Genomic DNA, 17,261 nt, shown 5'->3' on the forward strand with positions numbered 1-17,261 from the left:
AGGACGAAGAGTCTTTCCAGGGAATGGAGCCCTATCTTGTACGCAGATTATCGTCCCGTAACATCCAGCTTCCCCCATTAGCTTTCAGGCAGTTAGAACAGGCAGACTGGGATAAAAAGAATGATCCCGAGACTACCCTAAGGCCCACAACTCTTCCACTGAGGATTCCTCCTCTGATTGCCATTACATCTGCCGAGTTGAGCAGGTAAGATCCAGCAATTTCCTCTTGATTCAACATTTTCAGTGGCAGGTGCAAGACAGCAGATGCTGCTTCTAGGACAGCAATTTATTTCATGTCTAAATCCCGTAACTAAGTGAAAGATAAGAATATAATCTTAATATGTAATTTGTGGCTGACATGATAATACTGCTTGTAAACCTTTTCGTCAAGTGCAAATACAAACACTAGAAAACATTTTCTCAGAACATTACTAATAATTCATATTCAGAAAGAAGACTTCTGGATTCTTAAACAACCATTTTCTTCTTATTATAATAAAGCTAGGAGCCTTTTTATACACAGAAGTTTTTTTTAATGATGCAGTTTCGAAACAAGTTGCAAGGAATCATGAGAGGATTTTGCCTGCTCCTGTATATCTACATTATTTGTAATGTAAATGGTTGAACATATTTGGCTATGGTGATTTATACTGTAGTTTCTTCATATTACATCTCTGTCTTCTTACATCACGCATATTCTCTAGAGTAACCTTTCCTCTCCTTAAATGTTTCTGATATCATCCTATTTTCTGTTTTTATCTTCCAAAATGTGAATTTTTTCAGAATGAAATTGTTGCTTACACTGGCAAAGGCAGTGCAGCTGTTTGGTAATCAGAGAATATAAAAAGAAAAGATGAACACACTGAGAGTTGCAATGCAGGACTGAAGAACTTTTGGACATATCTTCAGAAATAGTATTGCATTCTGAATAATGTAGAAATCAAAAGAACATAGGACTTGTAGTAAATGAGAAAAACCTCAAGTATTCAATAGGGTACTATGACAAAAACCACCAAATACAAACTTTAAATTTAATATGACCTCACAAATGTTATTTGCATGTGGATGTCTTAATTTTTGGAATAGGTGAGACTAGTTCTTGAAACATGCTCATAAAAACAGAGACTACATCCATAAAAATATATAAATATTTAGATTGTTAACAAATGTGAATATTATTTGCAGAGATAAATATAATAACAGTTAGTAAAGTTTTTTGAGATAGATTGGTGTCTTCATTTTTTTATTTTCTGACCATGGATGCTGGGGAGAAGGCTGGTTTGAGATACGGTGGGAAAGTAAGTATAGTGGAATGATTACAGTTCACATTCCTGGCCTTTCTAAATTTCAGAGTATTTGGCTTTGAAACTTAAATAGTATTTGGGCTGTCCTGTGTAAAATGTGTAATACACAGAAGGCACTCTGTGTTTTATAATCTTCAGTAACACTGAGAGAAAAAATATGTGTATGCTTCTGATGTGGCAGAAGGTCAGAAAGCAGAATGAAAAATATTACTTCTGTCCTATGACAAAGTCTAAGTGATTATAGATTTCTGGAGACTGAAATATTTTCTCACCTGGATTCAATTTTGCAAGAGCAAGGCACTTTGAAGGGTATTCAAATAAATAACAAACCTAAAAGATACTGGCTATTATGGATAGCTATCATCTGCACTCGGACAATGATCACTTTTGTGTGAGGCTCCTCTGTGGATAAGAATCTGTTCTGGGCCTACTTGTCCTGAGATAACACATACGTGTCCTGAGATAACTTCATATCCTGCCTGTGCCATGCATTCCCGTGGTTGGTAGAATGTATTTTGAAGCTGGACGAAACAAGATTTACCTACAAGTAAGTTTATTTCTGAGAATGACAGGAAGACAGCAGATCTACAGATTGTTGAATGCAACTGCCAGGCTGTTTAAACAAACAAACAAACAAACAAACAATTCAAAACTGAAGACAACATCAGAAGCAATTATAATTTTGATGTTTCTTTGTAATATGAAATCTTCAACTTTTATGATCCTTTCTTAGCTAAAGAGCAATTATGCTGCTACAGGAAGAATATTATTCAGGAAATTGAATTTCTCTAGATGTTTAGTGCCATTTTTCAGTTGTTAGCTCTCTCAAGCAGCTATGTATTTCCCGTTTTCGTGCTTGTAATGCCAGCCAAACAGCCAGAGAAAGCTATCCTTTTATCCAACTTCTTGTCTGCACGCAAGTACACAAAATTAGGGGCCCTATTATGTCTGTGCAAATACAGCTTACCTCCATTGTCTTCAAATGTATGGAAATGTGCCGCTGAGAAAAGGAAAAGGAAGTGTGGGTGGGAGACAGGAGGATTCTCTGTCTTCAGTGGGCATGTGAAGGTAGAAGAGCATTTCGGTCACAGAAACTCATTCTGAGCTGGAAGAATTTAACCACTTAAACCATCTTAAATTACAAATGTATGATTTTGGAGGAATATGCTAAAAGATCCTGAAGATAGTATTATAAAGGATCTTATGCTCTGATTTATATATCTGGAATGTGCAAAGCTGAAAACAGTGACAGTGGATGTAGTTTTTAAAATAAAACTTACATTCTATTTCTAAACATGCACATATGTATGCGTGCACACACACACTCCCCTTTTCAATCCCTTTTTCTCTCTCTTCTTTTCTTTATGAAGTCTCAGAATTGTTTCTGATTTTATGTTAACTTTGTAGATGAGTAAGCTACATTAATTCAAACAAATCTTCTCTTTTTTAAATAAACCAGCAAAAAAGAGTAAAAAGTAGAGAGCAAATGTTCAGTAATGTTTTCTAAGTTGTTCACATTTTGCAAACTCTTACTGACTCTAAGGAGACATCACAGTGTCTTGTCATTCCTTTCACCCGTCTGATTTCTTTCTATGAATACAGGGGAGCTTGGTTCTGTTTTTTTTCACCCAGCTGAACTGAGACAATAATAAAGATCATGGTTAAGATGAAAGATTTATGTCTTATATTGAAGTTTCACAAGCAAAAATTGCTAACATGAGCTATGAAAACAATTGCTTGCAAGTCGATAGGCTTGAGCCTGCAGCTGGTAGCAGCAGTTACATTTACGAAATGTAGCAATTGCCAGACCTTCTATGGGGAGGATTAGAAACAGGCAGGAAATTGCTTTTGATATTTCAGTTCTTCTTTTTCTTTTTTTTAATAAGCAATATTTTTAGCCTGTATCTGTAGAGCATTAAATGTGATATTTTACTGTAAGCTAGGATAGCTAGGATATTTGGAGTGTGTATGTGACCACATGCTTTCAATTTTTCCACTTTCGCTTAAATAACTATAACGAAGTTTACCAACAGTTTTGCTGTAGGTAACAACTATGATGCCATTTAAGATAGGATGCACAGACAGGAAGGGGTCAACAGCAGAATTCTTTTGCTTTCACCGAAGCAGCTGGTGTTAAAAAGGCAGGGGACCGTTATACTTGGGAACTTATTTGAGGAGATGTAAGGTATTTGAGCTTACATTCTTTATAACAACTATTTAAAAGAATGTTTACTTTCCTCTATTTTTTTGCTCAATAGACACAGCTCCCACCCTGATTCAATACGCAAGCAAATATTTATGTTATGATAGTAAGTGTAATACCATAAATTTTATTTCTTGCTTCAAACACTGGTATGTGATTTAGGACAGTTGGTCAAATCTGTGTGTAATGATGGTATTGATTTGTCCAAAGCATCATGAAATACGAAGAAAATCTCTTCAGTCACATTTGTTACGGAAACTATATCTTTGCACTATTTAACTCAGGAGGTGGGATAGGAGAAGATAGGATAGGATATAGCTGTTCTTGAGCTGGTTGGATGAGCATTTGTTGGACACTATCACATGCAATGGCACATCTACATACCCCAGTCTCAGTGGTACAGATCCAAGATCTTACAGGCCGATGTAGTCTTTTATTTTCCCTTGAAAGGATACATTTTCCAGTGACAAAGGAGAAAACTGCCCCAGCTGTTGCTGTGATTCTTCTATTCTCTTGGTGCATGTGACTGTCTGTAGTTTAACCCAGTGGCTGGCAGCTAAGCACTAGACAGCTGTTCACTCACCCCTCCCCTTCCCCCTCAGCGGGATGGGGAGGACGCATGGACAAAAGGGCAAACTCATGGGTTGGAATCAAGACAGTTTAATACAACAACAAAATAAATACTAATACTACTAATAATACTACTGCTAATAATGATAATAACAATTATAATAACAATGGTAATAATGACTATGCAAAACAAACTCTATACAATACAATTTTCTCACCACCTGATGACTGATTCACAGCCAGTCCCCCAGCAGAGATCCCTTTGAGTTTTGAAAATTTCATTAAATTCCTGAAAAAGGCCAAACTCCTGGAAAAGTTCAAACTCTGGGAAAAGTTTGAACTTCTGGACAAGAGAGGATTCAAAACTCAAAACTGTAAAAAAAAAGTGATTCAAAAAATGGATGCCTACCCCCTGGCCAATCTCCAATGATAAATCAAGAGTGATATCTATGGTAGGGAATATTTCCACTGACCAGCTTGACTGGCAGTCTGTCTGTGCTCCCTCCCACCTCCTGCACACCTGCTTATTTAGCTGAACATGGGAAAACGGAAAAAATCCTTGATTTCGTAGCAACAACTGAAAACATCAGTGTTGTCAACATTCTTCTCCTACTAAATCCAGAACACAGCAGCTACTGGGAGGAAAATTAACTCTATCCCAGCTGAAACCAGTACACTGACATAGTGTAATGGGAAACATCATGCCCATTGGATATAAACTCTAGAAATGTAAGAGTGTATCATGTACTTCAAGACTTAATTTAAGGGGTTGTTTCAAAGTAAAAGGTTATGTTGGAGTAAAGATGTGGTTAGAAAGGCATTCAGTACAAAAGTATATAAAATATTTTTTGTGTTTTGTTTAATTATCTGTAATTCAACATATATAGAGACTCTTCTTACTATTTACCCTATTCCTTGCTCAAACATCATTTGGGAGAGATTGGTATAATTGCACACATAAGATCTATTTTAAATTGCTTTTGTATTGCTTATGTACAACTGAAAGTGTGTGTATTACTGTGATTATGAAACTCTAGGGAGCTACAAGAATGACTTACATGGTACTTAATTTCTGAAGTATCATTTTTGCAATGTTCTGTCTGTCCTAATTTATCGTTTTTTCCTTAAGTTCTGTGCATTAGATAGGCACTGCACTGCTTAAAAAATTCTGTGTTTTATTATACGTTCAAGAAGCAAGCAAAACTTTCTGTATTTGAGATCAGATAAAAACTTGATTTAAAATTATCCGCAGCTGTTCTTTCTGCCCTTTAAAGATGCACTTAAACTTTTTAATATTTGTTTTTGAAAGGAAATATTAGAAAATAGTTATTAACATCATTAACGTAAGTTTGATAGTACAGCAATACAGACTAAATGTCCTCATTTCAAACTGTTTCTTAATGTCTACCACTTGCTCTGTCATTGTCTTCCCCCTGTCAGAACAATACCTCAAAGACTAGATTTTGTCTTCAGTAGAAAGGACAAGAAAAGCTTTTTCAAATGTTACATGGCTGAAATATGTGAATCCTGAGCCATAATTTTGCAGTAATGCACTTGCTATACCAGCAAAGTATTTCCAAAACAAGAGTTAGAATTCTAAGATTTTTTTATTATTTTAAGTAACTGAGTGTTAGAGAGATGATGAAAACAAGGGAATTGGACCTTAGCAGAGTAACATGTAATAAAAATAAAAGCTGGGGAAAAGCTGCTCCTCAGATGTGTTCATTTGCAACCCAGTAGGGCAGCGTATGTAGTGAAAATAAGTTGTAAACATGGTTTGCATAGTGCTAAAAGAGAAAAAAAAGAGAAAATTTGCTATTTAATTTATTTTTTAGCTCAGAATTATGATCATGGTTCTGTCCTGTTTTCAACAGCACTTGTATTCCCTGACTTACCTGTCAGTTGAGAATAATGAAGAGCAGCACAGAAATTCTTATCACTTTTATTGCACATTATTTTAAAAGCATTATAAATGTGAGCAAATCCTCATGTTGTCTTTGGGAGATCAGTTAGTGAACAAGTAGTGTTATTTTCAATTTATGCATAGGAAAACTTGCACTCAAAGTGGTAGTGCAACTGGCCAAGGCTACAGAACAAACCCATAACAACTATGAACAGAATTCAACAGGTTTTTGTTCCTGGTTTTGTGTCTAGCCTATACTACGTGTAAGAAAGCTGAGGGTGGAGCCTGGGAAAACAAAAGATGCCTCAAGTTTATCTCAACCTTGAAAAATAAACTCAGTATGTAATGGATAATTTTCCTGACTGGCTCTGAGAAGGTTTTATTGTTATTAGTTGCAGTTAAACATGTAACTGTTGTTATACATCTGGACTCACACTGACTTCCTGTTTCTATCATACTGACTCAGTCTCATAGAACTATCTGACTGAAAAATCTATCACAAAGAAAAGCGTGTTTAATTAGTGTGGAAACCAAAATTGAAGCAGCATTTAAGTTCAGATCTATCAGTGGGAAAAATTAGTGGGAATATGGGAGGTTAAGTGGACATTTGAAACCTTACTGTTTCGTGGCATCCAGGCCTTAGCTTTTAAGAGATTCTTCTGTTGTGGTCAGCAGCATCAACAATTTCTGTGCTGCTGTATGTATTCTGGAATGATTTTGGAGGGCAACTTAAAGATACTTCTGTTGCTTAAGACTTGCACTGACTAGGTGCTGAAGAGAGGTAAGGAAGCTGTGAAGGTGACAGGTCCCATACCAGAATACTTGCATAATAGTAATTCTTAATACCTATGGAAAACTTCAGCTCTCACACTTCTCTCCAGATCCTCATCTCCCAAATAAAAGGATTATTTTAAATTATGCCTAGCATTAAACTGATGATATAGACCTGATGCACACGTAGACTACGGAGGGCAACAGATGCTGTGTCAAGTCCAGCATTAGCCATTCTGAAATCCTTTTTAAAAATCAAAATTTTGATCAAATACTACAATTTTATTCACCAGTGGAAAAATTTCTGTTTTTTTTAATAATAAAAATGACATTTTTTCTCTTTGAAATCTTTATTTATATAGTATAGACTGGAAACAGACATTACTGTAAATTTGTGGTTTAATAGTGTACGTGTTCTTGTATTTTCTAATTAAAAAAATGTACAACTACTATTTAAAATAGTTTTTTTGAAAATAGTTACTTTTAATCAATAGAAATATCTGAAAAAATCTAAAACATGGTATAGCCCTCTTGACTGCAAGGTTATACAATTAGCAGATAAAATATGAGGTAAACTTTAAAAGTTGGGTAACAGCAGATAATAGTCTGAGCTGAGGTTGTTTTTGCCTTTGCTGAACTTTATATGATTCCTGTCATTCATTCCTCCAGCTTGCCAAGGCCCTGTGAATGGCAGCCCTCCAGTGTATCAGGTGCTCCCACCGTTCTGGTGTCATCTGCAGACTTGCTGAGTGTGCATTACATCTTACTATCTAGACAGTTGTTGAAGGTGTTAATCAGTCTTAGCTCCAGTATTAACACCTGGGGAACTCCGTTCTTACCTGACTGCTGCTTAGATTCTGAACCACTAGCCCACTACCTTTTGAGCCTGATGGTCCAACCAGTTTATTGTCTGCCTTGTAGTCCACAGATCTAGTCCATACCTTCTCTGCCTGGCTATGAGGTTTCAGTGGAAGTCTGTCAAAAACCTTGCTGCTGCTCCTCTTGTCTTTCACAGACCCAGGAATTTTTTCATGGAAGGGAACCGGGTTTGTCACATATGATTTGCCCTTGGTAAATTTAAGCTGAGTGTTCTTAACCTCCTCTTGTCCTTCATATGCTGAGAAATGACTTCCAAGAGAATTTGTTAATAACCTTCTCAGGATCTAAAATGAGGCTGGAGTAGCCTGTAGTTCCCCAGGTCCTCTTCCTCTCCCTTTTAAAGATGTTCTTACCATTGGACATTTTCAGGCCACTGGGGACCTCTGCTGATCACCACAACTTTTTGAAGATGATAAATACAAAAAGACCTCACAATGACATTGACCAGCTTTGTCAGCACCATTGGATTCATCACACATGGTCCCAGGAACTGGAATATGACTGGTTTACTTAAACAGAACCTAACTTGATCTTTCCCTACAGTGGGTGGTACCCCAAAATCTCCTTTTGGATGAGGTGACCTGGAAGGCCTGAGAGCAGATCTTGCCAGTAAAAAAAGGCAAAGAAGGATCTGAGTACTTCATCTATTCCCATGTCTTTCATCACTTGGTTTCCTGCTCCATTCAGTGGCAGGCCTGCATTTTCCTTTTTCTTCTTTTTGAGTTTAATGTACCTTTTTGTTGTCCTTCATCTGCATTTCCAGGTCCATCTCCAGCTGACCTTTGACTTTACTGATGCCATTCCTGAAGAGCCAGGAGATACTTCCATATTCCTCCTTGGAAATGTGTTTCTTCTTCCACCTGCTGTGCTCCTGCTTTTTTTTGTTTCATCTCTATCAGAAATTCAGCCAATTTCGTGTCATACTATTATTCCTAAGCCCTTAATCCCAGTTTATCCAGCATACTACAGGAAAGTGAGTCACTGACTGATTATGTAGGATTTTTATCATAAAATATTATTTTTATTTTCAATTATTATTACATTCCTATATGCATTCCATATAAAGAAGAGATTTCTTAATGTCACTACACTCTGTTCTCTGTTTTTGTGTTCACATAATTTGGTGCTGTTGTGTTAAACAAAGTAGGGGAGACTGTTTTCTTGTTCCATAGCTGATTTGATTGCAGGTATAGAGACTGCTCATTAGCTAAGTGGTTTCTTTAAACGAATTCTCCTGATGATTTTCCTAGTCTGCTGCTCACTTATCTGCTTAGATGATTACTGATGCCAAGGTCCACAGCTGCAGTGGCTTACCTTGCAAAGGAATGAATCATAGAATCATACGTTGGAAAAGACCTCTAAGATCATCAAGCCCAACCATCACCCCAACATCACCATGCCTACTAAACCATGTCCCAAAGTGCCACATCTACGTGTTTTTTGAACACCTCCAGGGATGGTGACTCAACCACTTCCCTGGGCAGCCTGTTCCAATGCCTGACCAGCTCAAAAAGTAAAAGACTGCTTCTAATTATAATTGGTTAAAGTTGCAGTGAAGTAGTGGAAGGCTGGGAATTAATTAAGATCAGATTTACTTTCTGTACCATGAGTGGAGGATGTTATATTAATAGTTTTTAAAAGAGTTGTACTTTTCAGGTATTGTCTAGTTTTGAGCAGTTAACCAGCAAAATAGTTATTTTGTTGATATATTATTTCAGGCAATCAGTCAAACTCAAGCTCACACACTATTGAAAACTGTGTCAAATTGAAAACAGTGATTCACTATTGAAAATACAGTGTGGAAAGAAATGCAGAACATGATAATCTCTTGATATATACTTTCTCACTGTGTTATATTAATGTTAATTTGGAGATGACAAAAGAAATCAGAAAGCTTATCCAATTAGAGGAATATATAGCATCTTCCTAACAAGTATTTTTTCATGTTGGAAATTGCTGCTTTAGATTAGCTTCACTATTGAAGTTGTCTTGGGCTCTTTCTGATTTGCATTTCAATCATCACAACATCAGAAGCTTGTAAGTACAAACAAGAAACCTTCTGGACTGTCATGGACACATAAAGCTGAGGGAAAGCTAGGAATCTCTTCAAGAGGGTGGTCCAGCCAGCAGCTGTGGATGAATCCAGCCTTTCGGACAATTCTATCCAATCTGTCTTGGCTTGGAAGGACGTGGTGAACCGTTGAAAGAAAGCACAGCGAAGCTCAAAGGCACCTCGTGTTGTTGTGTGCAGAATGGCGCCTAGAATCTGAGCAGTCAATGTATACCTCGGAGAGAGAATCAAAGTAAAAACATATTAATTCTGAGTATTTATGTGACCCACTCTTTCTACCAGTCTGTGTGCACACTCACTGTTGTATCATGTCGATTAAGACTGATTACAGGCTGTATTTTTTCTCATGTATTCCTTTCTCTAAATCAGCAGAAGAGACAAGGTGGTGCGCGGGCAAAGGATCTGCGCTATGTAGTGAATCAAGCTGTTGTCAGCGTTCCTTACCTCTCTTGCTTCAGTACAATCCTGTGTGGAGACAAGTGTCTTATCACACAATTGAACAATTAGTACACACAATCCATAATAAAATTGGATGCTACTTTATAGCCTCTTTCTATTAATAACTTAAAACATACCTGGCTAGGCAAACCCTCTGAGAAAAAAGTTGACGTGTTTTAGGAGGTTACTTGGGAAGGTCTGCCTTGGTAAGCGTATCAACTATTCCTGTCCTGTTCTTTCTTTTGTCAGGTACCTGCTTATGGACAGTATGAGTTACAGGATGTTGGCTAGAAAGACTCTTGTTCTGGCTAAGTATGGCCATTCTCACATAAAATGCATTGTAATAATTTCTCTTTTCTAGACCATGGTCATCTTTTCATAATATGCATTTCTTCAGCTTGATTCTGCAGGATATTCGTCAGTATTCAGACCATTAGTAACCATAAATTTACTAATAAAGTCACATTTGTACATAAGCATAGTAAGGCCTTAATTTGTTTTATGATTGGGTGAATACAGATTTGGAACTACGAATCTACTTTATATCTTTTGAATGTATTTGCAGTAACATTTTACATTACTATAGCAAATGATGCAATTGGTGCGGATTCCAAATCACACTTTGGAATTTGAACATTCAACACCTTTAAGGGTTTTAGTGGTAATAAGGCATTTCACTTGCAGGATTACACACTGTTGAAATAGAACAAATATTTTACAATGCAACACTTTTATGAAAAAGCTATTTCTTTAAATTACATCATTTTTTGTTGAAACTTAAAGCAATAATTATTTTGTATTCCTACAGATGGAACTTATTTTCTCTCTTCAGTGTGCAGCAATATTTTTAATTTGAAAAATGTAGTCTCTTATTAAATAGAAAGCTTAAATGCAGAAAGTAATATTTGTATTTATGAAGATAATGCTTTGATTGCCACTAAAAAATTTAAGAGGAAAATGCACAGAGCAGACAACGAATAACATTCCTGGCTGGAACACAGAGGAATAAATGGGATTTTCTGGAAACAAGGTGAAGTTAATTTCTTCACAGTTGTAATCAAAATGATACTTTGAAATGATCAAGTGTAGAAAGTGATTTCTACATACGTATTTTACACTAGGGTACTCTCTGAGAGCAGCCTGTTAAGTACATCCACTCATCTACTGACGTACTTTTTCTTTCTCTAGTCTAAGCTTCCAAAGTTTCTTCTGATTCTCTTAGATATCGTAGTTACTGTTTCCCCTTTCACTTCAGACGAGGGCTTGATGGTAGTTCTTTGAAAAGTAAGCAAAACAGATCCTCTTGGGACTTAACTATACCATCATTTTTGCTTTCCTTAAAATGATTTTCTTTAAAATAGATAATGTCTTTAAAATGGAGAGGAAAAGAAAGGACTTCAAGATTATCTTGCAAAAACATTTGGGCAGATAGTCTGTAGTTCTTGTTACAGTGAAGAAACTAGAAGAGCCTGAAGGGTTGCAACTCTGGTTTAGCTCTTTCCCAGCAGTGAACCAATTTTATGAGATGTTTTTCGAAGGTTTGTTGCTTGAAATTCTAAGTTACAGAGTCAAAATGTGGGCCTTATCTATGTGGATCTATTCCATATGATAGAGTAAGATCTGGCTGACTGTTATTACTTTCAACAAAATAAGTTTCTGTGCAATCTCAAGTAACGGCTACATAATGGTCTCATTCTGTTCTCTTGCCACATCCCTTCTCAACTATAATTTTCTTTAATTCAAAAGTAACTCTGGTCTTTTTTCTGGTATAGGTGACAAGGTGATTAAATGCAACAGTTTGACAATGAAAAATGTGTGAATAGATGGCTGCAGAATCTCACAGACTCCACAATAAAAGGTTTCACTGTGACAGTCTGTGACCTTATCAGGCCTAACATGTTAGACATGCCTCCATGTCTCTAACAGAAAACAAATGTGTGGTGATAAGAAAATCTTTAATAGCTATGTATGATCTGAAATTCATTGAAGATGCAGAAATAGGGACTTTTCAATGGAGACGAATCAGGGGTGTGTATTTTCAGCTGCTTTTATCTAGTTTAATACTGAAGCAATTGGATTTTTATGACAATTTTGAAAAGTTTGACGGAGTTGTGTCTGTCTTTGACTGCAACCTTGCTGCAACACTTCCTTCCTTAATTTCCATTGTTACTCTGTTTTGGCTCATATATCCTTTCTCCTCCAGATGTTTATATCTTTCTGATGCTTGCAGATGTTTACTATAATCTTTATCACTGTCTAAAACATCTATTAATCATACATATTCTGCTTTTCTTGGTCTGACACAATGTAAGATAGTTTTCTTCTAATTTTTGTAACTTCCTCATCTTTGGCACAAGACCCAAGTTCAATGTGTTTTGAAATTATCACCACTTGACACATGCATGATTGGTGGAGAACACTGAGTAGACTGTATTGAGTAATTTATGCAATGTGTCAAGTAACTTATACAATATTCAGCACCGTGGTTGTCAAGCCATTGTAGGACAATGAAATTTTAGAAGCTCTAGTGCAAGTCTGGAAAAAAAATCATCAGATTTTTCTTGGGTGGTAGAAATACACGTGTGAAAAGCACAACTTTTTTTTGCATATACAGAAAGAACTACAGCAAGATATTCAATAATCAGTAGTAAAACTTGACATCATCCTAGTAATTTTCCCCAGTAAAAGGTCTGATCTGATTTTGTAATTGCAAAAGTAAAATGTATGAAATAATCCTTAGCCCTAAATGTTTCTTTTGAGATGCTTAATTTATTTTATGCATGAACCAGGGCAATTGATCCTCTTCATCAAATGTGAATATGTAATTGTGTTTGTTGATTCACAGATTAATTAGTATAAATTCGGACAACAGCTATGCTTTTGCCATCCTTATGTCTGATACTCAAATTTCTTGATGTAGAATATACTTGCAAAGCGTGATTGTTCTGCATGTAGAGATGGTGGCAAAATCCTGTTTAATTAAATGGCAACAGTATGCGGCCTACACAAGAGGTACTAAAAGCTGTGTGGGAGGTTAATGTAAAGTTATCAGTAGTCTGGGGTTTCCTCTGGAGACTGTTCTGTAAATTTAGCTTTAATTGAAAACAGAGAAAAAAAAATCTTAAGAATTTCTCTGCTAAGTGTAAATTACATGCTAGCTTAAAGTAAATAATTATATAAAAACTTACAGAATTATGATATTTTTACTGTAATAGAGGAGGAAATTGCCAAAAATGAAGGCGGTACAGAAAAAGCCTTTAAAATCCCAGCATTAAAATAACAATAAAAGGTAACATAAAACAAGCAGTGCCAATTTCTCTGGTAGTTTAAAAATCTTTCAGCTCTTCGTTAACATGCTTGTATATCAGATGATTTTCATTGATTTCCTGGATAAAGCAGAGGCTGGACGTACTCTGCCATAGCTTTTTTAGAGAAGAGTTACACAAAACAAAGTAGAAGATGCTAAGCTGAAAAGCAGCTGCATCATTGCAGATGAATATACTCTAGAGTAAGATTTCTTTCAATATTGGTAAGTACTGGATTTGTATTAGAAGCTTTTCTGTGGTTCTGATGACCTCACATCTCATGGTTTTTCTTCTTTCTAAATGCCTTACTGAGTAATGGAATCATGGCTGTTGCACTTTTCGGGATCTCAGTTACAGCCACGAATAGAACCCAAGCATCCTGAATCCCAGCTGAAGTGTAAGTGGCATTTCAATTACAGGCTGAGTTGAAGATCCATTATTCCTTTGATGCTCTTGGAAAAATGTGCTTGCCCTTATGCAATACTTGCTGACAGATGTGAAATCTGCAATTTCTGAGTAAGGTGAGGAATTGCTAGGAGTTGCTAGATGTAAGAGTTTTTTGTAGATTTGGGGACAGTCACCCCAATATTGGGTTATTTTGCCTATCTTTGAGACATGTTGGATTTGGAAAAAAAAACAACAAACAAACTGTTAAAAATACTAGTGAGAGCAATCTACCGAAGACCAAGTAAAGGTGAGCAACAGACCGTCCTGACCTGTGATTAAAAAAAATCCAGAAAAGTAAGCACAAACCTTCTCAAGATATTTTAAGAAAATTGAGTGGGAGCAGGCAAAGATAATCAGGACAGTAAAGTCGTAGAACATGTACTTCAAAGACAGTAGAAATACAGCTGTAGGCAGGGTCATAAAGGGGAGCGCTGAGAGGAAATAAGTCCACAATTGGGACAGCAAGAAAATCCTCTTGTTGCTCACCACACCCCCCCAGGTGCCTCTGCACAATAGGTATGAGGCTCTAGCTGTGGAGGACCAGTCAGTGGATGATGCGGGTGTCGATCCACCTACACCAGAAGAGTTGTGGAGAACAGAAAGACCCACCCCCCCATATTACTTCCACAAGAAAGAAGGGTCATAGTTACAGGAGACTATCTTCCGAGGGGAACAGAGGGTCCAATATAACCAGCAGACCCTCCTCATAGGGAAGTCTACTGCCTCACAGGAGCTTGGGTTAGAGACACCACTAGGAAATTTCCTAGCCTGGTGCAGCCCTCAAACTATTACCCATTACTGGTCTTCCACAAAGTTGCAGTACATAGGCCAAGGGTGATCAAAAGAGACTTCAGGACCTTAGGGCGGTTACTGAAGAAATCTGGGGAACAGGTTATTTTTTCTTCCCTCCTTCCAGTTACGGGCGGTGACATTGCAAGGAAGAGGTGGACCCAATCTGTTAATACATGGCTCTCTGGCTGGTGTCATGGACACAACTTTATGTTTTTTGATGACTGGATGGCCTACACAGCACCAGGCTTGCTGGCATCAGATGGGATTCGCCTTTCTCAAAGGGGAAAGAGGGTCTTTGCTCAGGAGCTTGCGGGGCTCATTGGCAGGGCTTTAAAGTAGATGTGATAGGGGAGGGGGAACATAGGAGGCTTGCCGGTGACAAACTATGGGGTGATACACAACGATTGGAGGGATGGGGTGCTAGTAGGGGCCCTCAGACTGTTGCCCAGAGGCTGCTGCAGCACAGTTGGAGTCTTGTGGAGATGAGCTGGAAGCTCCTGAGGTAGTAGGAGCCAACAAGTAAGCTTCTGTGAAACACCCCAAGGGAAACAAGGGGTGTTCCTCTATGAAGGTGACATGGCCAACAGCCCAGATGGAGTGCCTCTACATTAATGCAAGCAGCATGGGAAACAAACAGGAAGAGTTGGAAGTTACCATGCTGCCAGAAAGCTATGACCTGATTGCCATTACTGAAATTCGGTGGAATGAATCCCATGACAGGAATGTGGCTATCAATGGCTACAGGCTGTTCAGAAGGGACAGGCAGTGAAAGAGGAGTGGAGGCGTTGCCCTCTACATCAAGAAATTGATACAGTGCGAACAGCTGTCCCTGAAGAATAGCCATGAGCAGGATGAAAGATTATGAATCAGCGACAGAGGCAACAAAGGGAACCTGGTTGTGGGTGACTACTACAGGCTGCCTGATCAAGGGACGCCTGCTGATGAAGCCTTCTTCCTCCAGCTCCAGCAGGCTTTGCACTTGCAGTCTTTCATCCTACTCGAGGACTTCAGCCACCCTGACATCTGCTGGAAAAGTAGTGTGGCGAGCTGTAGGCAAACCGGGAGACTCCTAGAATGCATTGAGGGTAACTTTTTAAGCCAGGTAATTGACACCCCTACCCAAGGGGATGTAATACTGGCCATGATGGTCACCAATGCAAGTGAGCTCATCAGTGACATCAAGATTGGAGGCAGCCTGGGCTACAGTGATAGTGCATTAGTGGAGTTCACAGTCCTGAGGGGTATGGGAAAGGCAAGGAGTATAGTCAGGACCTTGAATTTTAGGAAAGCCAAATTCTAGCTCTTCAAGGTGTTAGTCAGTAGGACCCCTGGGAAACAGTCCTCAGCGACAGGGGAGCAGAACAGAGCTGGCTGATCTTTAAGGACACTTTCCACAGAGCGCAGGAGCTCTCTGACCCCAGGTGTAAGAAGAGAGGCAAGAAAGGGAAGAGACCAGCATGACTAAGTCAAGACCTGATGGTCAAACTGAAGGGGAAGAGTGAACTGCACAGGCAGTTGAAGCACGGACAGGTATCATGGGAAGAGTATAGGGATGCTGGCCGTTCAGTTCATCACACGTCTCTGCCGCTCCTTCCTCCTCAGGGGGAGCACTCCTCACACTCTGCCGCTGCTCCAGCGTGGGGTCCCACCCACGAGAGACAGTCCTCCATGAACTGCTCCAATGTGGGTCCCTTCCACGGGGTGCAGTCCTTCAGGAACAGGCTGCTCCCGTGTGGGTCCCCCACGGGGTCACAAGTCCTGCCAGCAAACCTGCTCCAGCATGGGCTTCTCTCTCTCCATGGGTCCACAGGTCCTGCCAGGAGCCTGCTCCAGCATGGGCTTCCCACAGGGTCACAGTCTCTTTTGGGCATCCAGTTGCTCCAGAGTGGGGTCCTTTCCATGGGCTACAGGTGGATACCTGCTCCACCATGGACCTCCATGGGCTGGAGGGGGACAGCATGCCTCACCGTGGTCGGCTCCATGGGCTGCAGAGGAATCTCTGCTCCAGCACGTGGAACACTTCCTCCCGCTCTTTTCTTCACTGACCTCAGTGTCTGCAGAGTTGTTTCTCTCACGTATTCTCACTTCTCTCTTCCAGCTGCTGTTTTGCAGGATTTTTTCCCCCTTCTTTACTATGTTATTCCAGAGGCGCTACCACCATCTCTTATGGGCTTGACCTTGGCCAGCAGTGGGTCCGTCTTGGAGACAGCTGGCATTGGCTCTATAGGACATGGGGAAAGCTTCTGGCAGCTCCTCACAAAAAACAACCCTGTACCTACTCCACTACCAAAACCCTGCCACCCAAACCCAATACACACTTACCCAGGTTTCATTTTAAAAATGCTTTAAAATGAGGAAGAGTAATGCATGTATATTGTAATAGCTATCTGCTAATTATAGCTTTGGTGTATTCCATTTGTATACCTATTTTATAATTAGTAACACTATTATGTTATTAAGAACAATGGGGTTTTACATTTACACAGTGTTTTTCATGTACTTCGTCCAAAAAATACAAAGAAGATGTCTCTACCTGTATTTTAAAACAGGTGGAAACTGATCCACAGGGTAGAAGACA

The 17,261-nt window shown here is 38.7% G+C and overlaps 1 long non-coding RNA gene across 1 annotated transcript in view; it reads right to left on the minus strand.

The window, feature by feature from the left end:
* Positions 1-4,203: 4,203 nt before the first annotated feature.
* Positions 4,204-17,261, minus strand: part of LOC142365756 (uncharacterized) — a 31,465-nt gene continuing 18,407 nt past the window's right edge. Inside the window, exon 3 of the long non-coding RNA XR_012766631.1 lies at positions 4,204-9,915. This is a non-coding gene — a long non-coding RNA (uncharacterized LOC142365756). The remainder of the gene's footprint in view (positions 9,916-17,261) is intronic.

The sequence above is a fragment of the Opisthocomus hoazin genome, chromosome Z (assembly GCF_030867145.1).
Source record: "Opisthocomus hoazin isolate bOpiHoa1 chromosome Z, bOpiHoa1.hap1, whole genome shotgun sequence".
Lineage (NCBI taxonomy): Eukaryota > Metazoa > Chordata > Aves > Opisthocomiformes > Opisthocomidae > Opisthocomus > Opisthocomus hoazin.